This window comes from Nuphar pumila, chromosome 8 (assembly GCF_984573655.1).
Source record: "Nuphar pumila chromosome 8, dmNupPumi1.hap1.1, whole genome shotgun sequence".
Classification (NCBI taxonomy): Eukaryota; Viridiplantae; Streptophyta; class Magnoliopsida; order Nymphaeales; family Nymphaeaceae; genus Nuphar; species Nuphar pumila.
The window spans coordinates 8,570,356-8,578,469 of NC_143256.1; the positions used below are offsets into that span (position 1 = coordinate 8,570,356).

At 41.0% G+C, this 8,114-nt stretch overlaps 1 pseudogene; it reads right to left on the reverse strand.

Annotated features, from left to right (window-relative positions):
* Positions 1-6,138: 6,138 nt before the first annotated feature.
* On the reverse strand, positions 6,139-7,483 carry LOC149829555 (NAC domain-containing protein 43 pseudogene; annotated as a pseudogene).
* Positions 7,484-8,114: the final 631 nt, after the last annotated feature.

Sequence of the window (8,114 nt, forward strand, 5' to 3'; positions counted from 1 at the left end):
AAATCATTCGTATCAAGTATTACAATACATTCAAATAATTCAAATCATTTACATCAAGTATTGCAATACAACTCATTCATTCGCATTAAGTATTACAATACATTCAAATAATTCAAATAATTCATATCAAGTATTACAATGCATTCGAATAATTCGTATCAAGTATTACAATACATTCAAATAAAAATTTTAATCATTCACATCAAGTATTGCAATACAACTCATTCATTCGCATCAAGTATTACAATACATTCAAATCATTCACATCAAGTATTGCAATGCATTTAAATAGAGGTTTGTATTACAAGATTTTGCTCACTAACTTGAGAATTCTTCCTCGTCACTTGTTTGACTTTCTTCTTCTTCTTCATTGTTTACCCATCCACTTGGTACATCATTTGGATCACATTCCTCTATGAATGTTTCATCGGCCAATGGAGATATGACATGCATATCATGCGCAACATCGTGACCATAAGCAAAGTCATAGACATCATCTGATTGATAGTAATCGTTGTCTTCAGCTAGCTCATCTTCCTGTAACTGATCATACTCAGGGTATAGTTTGAACTTCACCTTGCAATCTGCCCACCATTCATTTCTATCTGACTTTTTTATACTCGGATATGAAGTATAATTAACTTGTTGAGCTTGCGAGGCTAATATGAATGGTTTATATGTTCCAAACCTGGATTTATGATTCACCTCCACAATGCCTAAAGCTTTGTCGAGTCTTGTTGCACCTGGATCAAACCAATGACACTTGAATAAAGTTACCCTGTTATTTATTACTAAGTAAGTTAACTTCATTATTTCCTCTATAACATCGTAATAATCATGTTCATTTTCACCGTAGCTACTACCCTTGACACACACGTCACTATTTATCATTGATTTGTTTATACCGTAATCTTTTGTATGAAATCGATAACCATTTACGATGTACCCGTTGTAGCATTGCACAACTTTGGTCGGACTATTTTCTAAATCACATATTCCTTGATCTTTAACATCACCATGGAGGACCTACGCACAGACATAAACAATGATTGTGATCATGATCAATTAAGTAACTTAGTGTTGTTTATAAGTACAAAATTTATGTTAGCTTCTTTACCAACTGTTTCAACCACTCCAAAAACTTAGTTTCACATTCTTTTTGTACTTCTGCATCAGTGAGATGTGAAACTTTTCTTTGCAACTCCAGATCAAATCGTCTGCAAACCATAAATACTTATATTACCGAGCCATGTATCCACATATAGAACATAAAAGGATTTATAATTGTGTTGCGTCTACATATACTTACTCGATGTATGGGTCGATCGCTAAGCAATTAAAAAGAATATAGATGTGTGCTGCGTCTTGCTCTCGATCTGTCAAGAGCCTTGATTGGCAACTACCAAATGCATGCCCAAGTGGTTGAAATATCGACAGCTTGTCAGCTACAGTTACTTGTTCTTCATCATCGTTACGGGGCAGACATGTGTAACATGTTGGAATATGAGGTTCGAAGTACGTAGATGAGAAATTTGAAATCTCTTCTAAAGTGTACGCCTCACAAATAGAGCCTTCTACTCTTGCTTTATTACGAACCTTTTTTTTGAGGTCGAACATGCATCTGGCAAAAATATACATTTCAAATTTTAAATATCTACCATTAAAGAGACAAATATAAAAAAATATATACCTTTCAAATGGGTACATCCATCGATATTGCACAAGGCCACCAACCCTTAGTTCATATGGCAAATGTATGATCAAATGTTCCATAACATCGAAAAATGCTGACGGAAATATCTTTTCTAGCAGACAAATAGTGGTGATGACAGAGTCCTCGAGATTCTTTACATTTGATACTACGACCTCCGATGCGCACAATGTTCTGAAAAATCCGCTCAACTCAGACAATAACTCCCATCTAGGTTTGTCTAACATATCATGAAATGCTAGGGGTATCAATCGTTGCATAAAGATATGACAATCATGGCTCTTCAACCCATATAACTGTCCATCGTCAATCTTCACAGCCCGAGCAATGTTAGAGACATATCCATCTAGAAATCTCAATTGTCTCAACCATTGACATACATGTTTTATTTGATCAGGTCCGAGCACGTACTTTGCCTTTGGTTTCAGTACTTTGCCATTATACTCTTTGAGTTCCAATTATGGTCTTTTACATATTAATTTTAAATCCATACGGGCCTTCAGATTATCCTTCGTTTTTTGTTTAACATTCATTATTGTATTGAACATATTATCAAACACATTTTTCTCCACATGCATCACATCCAAATTATGTCGTATCAATAGGGTCGGCCAATACGGTAGTTCCCAAAAAATAGATTTCTTCGTCCAATTGTGATCCTTCCCAAATCCACGGAAGGGTGTAGGACTGCGGGCATCTGTTAATACATCTGAAAAGTATCGTAATCTTCTTAGAATCTCTATGCCAAACAATCTTGAGGATAGACCTTTTGTTTCAGTTGTGCTTGCTTTAAACACATTCTTTTGTCGTCGGAACGGATGGTCGTTGGGTAGAAATCGACGATGGCACTCAAACCAGCAAGGCTTCCTTCCATGCCTCAATCTAAAAGCTTTGAAATCCTCCATGAAGTATGGACATGCCAACCTCCCATGTGTGTTCCAACTAGATAGCATACCATATGCAGGGAAGTCACTGATTGTCCATAGAACAATGGCCTTTATGTTGAAATTTTGTTTTTTATGGGCATCATACGTGGTAACACCGTCATCCCACAGTACTTTTAGTTCATCAATCAATGGCCTTAAATATACATCAAGATTTTGACCAGGTAAGATCGGACCAAGGATCAACAGAGACAAGAAAAGGTTTGGACGTTTCATAACAAGCTTGGTGGAAGGTTGTATGGAGTTACAAATACTGCCCAGCATGAGTATGGAGTTGATCTACCCTCAAATGGATTAAATCCATCTGTATATAGACCGAGTCTAACATTTCGCACTTCCATTGCGAAGTTCTAATGAGTACGATCAAAGTGCTTCCAAGCTTCAGTGTCAACAGGATGTGTGATCTTGTTTTCATCGTGTTGAACTTTATTTGCATGTCATCTCATGTGTTTAGCTGTCCTTGAAGACATATACAATTGCTGTAATGTAAGAGTGATAGGAAAGTAGCGGAGCGACTTGTATGAAACTTCCTTTGATCTCGTGCTACCATTGCCTCTTGCCTTTGGCTTGAACCAATGATGCCCACATGACGGGCATGATATGTTGTTTTCCTGCTCCTTGAAATACAATATGCAGTGATTTGGACAAGCATCAATCTTTTTGTAACCCATACCTAGAGCATTGACCATAACTTTTGCACAATAGAAATTTTGTGGCAATTTCTCATCTTTGGGCAACATACTCTTCACAATCATGCACAAACGGTCAAAACATGATTGACTTAAATTATACTCGGACTTCAAATTCATTAGTTGAAGAACTGGAAACAAGATAGTGTGACTCTCACAACCGTTCCAAAGTGGCTCATCAGCATCTCTAAGTAAATCATAAAATCTACTAGCTGCATCATTTGGTGATTCTTCATCTACGGCAGTTCTTACATCACTAGAACTCATAGCAGAACCCAGTTCTATTCCTGCGGCATCAAATATCAAATCCATATTATGATTATCGTGCACCACATTCACCCGTACATCAAAATCGTTTCTAAATTCTTCTCCATGAAATGTCCATTTCTGATAATCACTCACAAAACCCTTCCTATATAGGTGATGTCTAATGCTATGAGGTTCTACAAATCGATTATTCTTACAAATCTTGCAGAGACACCTAATCTGACATGTGGGATCCACTATACTGACACTTGTCGTTGCAAATTCAATAAAACTTTCAACACCATCCATATATTCATGTGATAACTCATTGTCCACTATCCTACGTTACATCCATTCATAGTTTGCAGTCATTTTCTTATGATGTTACGAATAATAGCCTAACGAATTAAAAAAAACAATCAGAATACTATGATGAAGAAAATATCAAATTTATCATGCAATATATGATGTCATACAATAACAAGAATTTTGATGCATGCATTGATAACTTAATATTTTCATGTACAAACTATTAATGACACGATACAATCATTTGAAGCATGCTTTCGTTATACAATTTTACATGGAAGTCATAATCAAATTGAAAGTAACTACATGCAAGCATAGATACAATTACATCAAACATTGCAATTAGCAATCATGTACCTGCAGCAAACACACTTCAATATCTCACTAACTACTACCATGCCTAGCATGGACTCCATACTCAAAAAATAAGAACACTTCCATATTCATACATTAAAATCATGCTCAGCATGATCTTCGAACTCCAACAAAGCAACCATAAATATCAACAACTAAGTGAGTGTGTGAACAATAAAGTGTTACATCTAATAAATTAAATAACATGTGATACGCTTGCATCACTTACTCACCACGGGTATTTACCAGATTTGCATTGTTTTTGTCACTTACTTACCACAGGTGGCTGAGCACGAGCTGGTTCCGTTGAAAAATCTGCACAAAAAAATGTTGTTTTAAAATGAAGTCACCAAAAAAAAAAAAAAGAAGTTGTTCCGACAAGGGGTCGACTCCCTGCTGTTCCGGCAGGGGGTCGACCCCCTTACGGAACATAGGGGGTTAACTGACCCCCTGTTCGGGCAGAGGGGTTGACCCCCAGCCTTTCCGCCAGTGAGTCGACCCCCTACCGGAACAGCAGGGGGTCGACCCCCTGCCAGAACAGGCAGGGGGTTAACCCCCTGATGTTTCGACAGAGGATTAACCCCCTGCCGGTTCCGACAAGGGGTTAAGCCCCTGCCAGGGTCGACCCCTAGCCGGAACAGGTAGGGGGTTAACCCTTCCTTCCGGTAGGGGGTCGACCCCCTGCCGGAACAGCTGGGAGGGCGTCGTTTACCTATCTCCGGGCGGCGGGGCTTGCGGACAGTGGGATCGGCGGACGGTAGGACTGGCGGATGGTGGGACCGGCGAACGGTGGGAGTGGGCGAACGGCGGGAGCGGCGAACGCCGGGATCAACAAAAGAAGAAAAGGAAAAGTTGTCTGGGATTAGGGTTATTCGAAAATTAGCGACGGATTAATTCCGTCGCTAAGCCAACGTAAATCAAATTTACGAAACGAGCGACGGACTATATTCCATCGCCAAGTCCGTCGCTAATTAGCGACGGAACAACTTTTGTCGCAAACGTCGTTGCCAAATGGTGCGGCCGTAACGACAAAACAATATGTTGCAAAAGTCGTCGCTAATTAGCGACAGACTATATTCCGTCGCTATTTTCGTAAGCTTCGTTCATTATAGTGACGGATGTTTTTCGCTCATTAATCCGTCACTAACTAGCGATGGAAATATTCCGTCGCTAACAACGTATTTTCTTGTAGTGGTTTGCCCAATGTTTTGGGGTTGAGCACTACCTCTTTCGTGTGTGTGTATATATATATATATATATATATATATATATATATATAGAGAGAGAGAGAGAGAGGGGGGGGTATATCGTCATACACTCAAAAAGTCTGATTAAAATCCGACAGTTTTTGCGTCAATGATCACGGTGGTCCTGACGGCAGCTAAAGACTTCGGCGGAAAACAAGTCTTAATTTTTTGAAAAAAACTTGACCTGCACGTCCTACTCCTGGGGGCATCTGACAATACAGCTAAGTTGGGAACTGTGAGAGCGGGGCCAACGTACATCTCGACAAGTGACATGAAGAACAGGTAGGCTTTTGTCCCTACATTTAAAAAAAAACGTGTTGGATGTTAGCTTAAAGATGCTTAAAAGATTTGAGACGAAGGGCCCCAGCTATTTGTTGAACGAAACTTCAATCAAGGAAATTAATAGTTAAACATTGCAGGGAATCTTATGTTCTAGCTATAAGATTATTGTGATGAGAGAAGTTAAAATGAAAGAAAGGATAAAAAGAAAGCAGAAGAAAGAATGAATGCAGATAGCACCACCCCATTAAATTTTACATTACTTCAGAACGAGACTAGACATACGAAAGCTTAACAATGATATTTCACGAACCGCGTACTATTCGTTATATACGATCCCTTCAATGATTTGACAGAAATCAGAAGATAGTGTTGGAATGGAAGCCTGGATCAATGGACGATCTGGCAAAACCCCAGAGATCCAGGTCATTACCAATGTCGTTCGGGTTGGTGCTGAACAACCTGGTGTTCTGCTGAAGGAGAGGTGGGAATTGGAGGTCGACTTCGGGCGTTTGGCACAAGAAACTCGGTTGGCCATCGAAGCAAGCCAATTGCTTCGAGGTCTCTTCCTGACCATTGAGGTGAGACGCAACCAGGCGATCAAGGGTAGCCCAGTCAGTGAGGCCCAGCTCCTGGCTTCCTGAATATGTGGCCGTCAGGCCGGTGCAATCCTGGTCATTAGTTGTGATGGTGGTGGTGGTAATAGTGTTCGTTGTGGTGGTGGAAGAAGCAGCTTCCACATCGGAGAAGTACGCAAGGCGCCGTTCGAATAGCTGGTGATCGTCCAGAAATTGGGGTCTGTTTTGTAATTGAGGCAATTGCACCAATTTATTCTCCCTTTCTTGCTTGCAGGTCCGGCTCATGTATTGCAGGATCTGGTCCAATGCAGCATTGGTGCCGGAACTCAAGCCGGCCGGCTTTGTCATCGCGACCATTGTTGCCTCGATTGGAATTGATTCCCGCTTCTGATGATGATTCTTCTGCTTGAAAACTCTACACACCACCCACCCATCCTCCTGTGTTGTTTCAGTTCCCGCACCCACCTGAAAAGAAGCCAAATTTGGTGGTGATCACAATGGTTCCTATTAAAAAACAAATGAGAGACTCACGAGAGTGAACTCACATTGGTTTGAGTTGGGGAGTCGAGGTGATCGTCGAGTCTGTACTCGTGCATGATCCAGTCTGTCTTCTGCCCGCGTGGCGCCCTTCCCTTGTAAAACACGAGGGTCTTCCTCATCCCAATACGCTTGGAGTTGGTGTATATGAGCTTGTCCCTCCCTGTTGCCTTCCAAAACCCTGCTGCAGTTGCTCGGTTGGTTCGAGTTCCGGTCGGGTATTTCTTGTCCTTGTGACTAAAGAAATACCAATCGTTCTGCGGCGTAGATCCGATCCTGCATTTCTCTATAGATAAACAAGTAGCAGAGACAGCAAACAAATATAAAGAGAATTAATCATGGCTTTGATAAATATCCAACAGTCTTGATATGTTCAAAACTCAGAAAATAAAGGAAGTGAAGAGAATGGTAATATACCTTGTATATCCCAAGGCTCCAGCTTGTTAAGATCGACGTCCTTGATGACATCCAAGTCAATCCTCTCGTAGGCCACCTTCTTCCTCAAGTAATAATGCAGGAGCTCCTCTTCTGTTGGATGAAACCTAAAACCGGGCGGGACGCTAGTCTGGCTACTCACCAATAGATTCATCTCTTCTCCTCCTCCTCTCGTGCTCCTCAACATGGAGCGTATCTCAGAGAGCCAGAATATATAGACGATTCTTCCAAACTTTCCCAACCAGAAATCTTCTACACAACACCACCCCCACTACTCTAAGATGCCAAAAAACCTAAGCACAAAACATGGCGTGCATCTCTAATGAGCTTCTCCTTCAAGATTCAAAGAACGTGGTAGTAGGTCGAGCGGGGACAGATTGGAATGGGATGCTGGCAGTGCAATGAGTATATGAGATTGGGGGGAACCATATATAAATGAAAAGGAGATTGGATAGCAAACAAAAAAGGAAAAAATTATGGGTGTGATTCGTGTGCACGTTGGAGTAGTCTGCGTCATGTGGGAAGGGACTCATGAAAACCCAGGAGAGAGAGAGAGAGAGAGAGAGAGAGAGAGAGAGAGAGAAGCGTGGTCCCGTGAGTTGGCTGCATGAGCGTACGGGGGGCAAGCAATCATCCAAAACCGAAGCAGGTTATATGTTCTCCACAGGAACACACAGGTGCATGTTCTGGGTCTGAATGAATGTCACTTATGTAAGCACGTGGGGCTCATTTCCCCATGTGTGTCTACATCACATGGCATCGAAGTTTGGTGCATTTGCAAAGAC